General features: G+C 57.7%; 1 pseudogene; it reads right to left on the bottom strand.

Annotated features, from left to right (window-relative positions):
- LOC124564154 overlaps positions 1 to 2500 on the bottom strand; it is a 6181-nt pseudogene that overhangs the window by 2597 nt on the left and 1084 nt on the right.

Below are 2500 nucleotides of genomic sequence, written 5' to 3'. Positions count from 1 at the left end.
TACCGCCTAGCGCATGTGAGCTAGGGATCGGGTAGAAACATGACAGTTCTAAGGGTAGTTGCCATGCAGTCTGCAGGGTAACATCGTGGCCAAAGGCTCTCGGTTACTAGTGATTCCCACGCTGAAAAACGTGGCCCGACTTCCTCAAACGATGGCCCTGGACAACAACCCTATATTACCATGGACTGGTCTGGCACCACCTATTCAACATATTCGGTAGCAACCCTCCACTACAGAGGGTCCCATACAGTCACTTATTCAGCATATTCGTGACAGACTCCCACTACAGGAGACCGGACCCATACCAACTCCTGTTTGCCCCCAACGGCAAAAGGGGACTTACTACAAGGTCGGCAGGAGGATCCTGCATGGCACTGCCTGTTCAATATATTCAGCAGCAACCCTCCACTACAGAGGGCCCCCAGAGAAGCTCATGGGGCCTTGGTCCGGGGCTACCTATTGACATATATTCGGCAGCTACCTCCTATTACGGGAGGCGTTCCCCTATCCGCCACCCGGGGACCCGACTTCGTAGCGTGGCCAGCGCTCGGACCCTGCTCCGACACGGTAGTTGCCCTTGTACGGGTCTTACTGCACACCCGGTCAGGACGCAGGGTCCCGAAGTAGTAGATAGGGACAGCGGGAATCTCGTTAATCCATTCATGCGCGTCACTAATTAGATGACGAGGCATTTGGCTACCTTAAGAGAGTCATAGTTACTCCCGCCGTTTACCCGCGCTTGCTTGAATTTCTTCACGTTGACATTCAGAGCACTGGGCAGAAATCACATTGCGTCAACACCCGCTAGGGCCATCGCAATGCTTTGTTTTAATTAGACAGTCGGATTCCCCCAGTCCGTGCCAGTTCTGAGTTGATCGTTGAATGGCGGCCGAAGAGAATCCGCGCACCCGCGCGCCCCCGGAGGAGCACGCTAAGGCGGACGCGGCCTCGCAGCAAGGAAGATCCGTGGGAGGCCAAGGCACGGGACCGAGCTCGGATCCTGCACGCAGGTTGAAGCACCGGGGCGCGAACGCCGCGCAGGCGCGCGCATCCTGCACCGCCGGCCAGCACGAGGCCAACCAACGGCGAGAGCAGACCACGCCCGCGCTAAACGCCCGCACTTACCGGCACCCCTACGGCACTCACCTCGCCCAGGCCCGGCACGTTAGCGCTGACCCACTTCCCGACCAAGCCCGACACGCCCCGATCCTCAGAGCCAATCCTTATCCCGAAGTTACGGATCCAATTTGCCGACTTCCCTTACCTACATTATTCTATCGACTAGAGGCTCTTCACCTTGGAGACCTGCTGCGGATATGGGTACGAACCGGCGCGACACCTCCACGTGGCCCTCTCCCGGATTTTCAAGGTCCGAGGGGAAGATCGGGACACCGCCGCAACTGCGGTGCTCTTCGCGTTCCAAACCCTATCTCCCTGCTAGAGGATTCCAGGGAACTCGAACGCTCATGCAGAAAAGAAAACTCTTCCCCGATCTCCCGACGGCGTCTCCGGGTCCTTTTGGGTTACCCCGACGAGCATCTCTAAAAGAGGGGCCCGACTTGTATCGGTTCCGCTGCCGGGTTCCGGAATAGGAACCGGATTCCCTTTCGCCCAACGGGGGCCAGCACAAAGTGCATCATGCTATGACGGCCCCCATCAACATCGGATTTCTCCTAGGGCTTAGGATCGACTGACTCGTGTGCAACGGCTGTTCACACGAAACCCTTCTCCGCGTCAGCCCTCCAGGGCCTCGCTGGAGTATTTGCTACTACCACCAAGATCTGCACCGACGGCGGCTCCAGGCAGGCTCACGCCCAGACCCTTCTGCGCCCACCGCCGCGACCCTCCTACTCGTCAGGGCTTCGCGGCCGGCCGCAAGGACCGGCCATGACTGCCAGACTGACGGCCGAGTATAGGCACGACGCTTCAGCGCCATCCATTTTCAGGGCTAGTTGCTTCGGCAGGTGAGTTGTTACACACTCCTTAGCGGATTCCGACTTCCATGGCCACCGTCCTGCTGTCTTAAGCAACCAACGCCTTTCATGGTTTCCCATGAGCGTCGATTCGGGCGCCTTAACTCGGCGTTTGGTTCATCCCACAGCGCCAGTTCTGCTTACCAAAAGTGGCCCACTTGGCACTCCGATCCGAGTCGTTTGCTCGCGGCTTCAGCATATCAAGCAAGCCGGAGATCTCACCCATTTAAAGTTTGAGAATAGGTTGAGGTCGTTTCGGCCCCAAGGCCTCTAATCATTCGCTTTACCGGATGAGACTCGTACGAGCACCAGCTATCCTGAGGGAAACTTCGGAGGGAACCAGCTACTAGATGGTTCGATTAGTCTTTCGCCCCTATACCCAGCTCCGACGATCGATTTGCACGTCAGAATCGCTACGGACCTCCATCAGGGTTTCCCCTGACTTCGTCCTGGCCAGGCATAGTTCACCATCTTTCGGGTCCCAACGTGTACGCTCTAGGTGCGCCTCACCTCGCAATGAGGACGAG

The sequence above is a fragment of the Schistocerca americana genome, unplaced genomic scaffold, assembly GCF_021461395.2.
Source record: "Schistocerca americana isolate TAMUIC-IGC-003095 unplaced genomic scaffold, iqSchAmer2.1 HiC_scaffold_1276, whole genome shotgun sequence".
In the NCBI taxonomy this organism is placed as follows: domain Eukaryota; kingdom Metazoa; phylum Arthropoda; class Insecta; order Orthoptera; family Acrididae; genus Schistocerca; species Schistocerca americana.
This window is presented reverse-complemented; position numbering and strand designations above follow the sequence as displayed.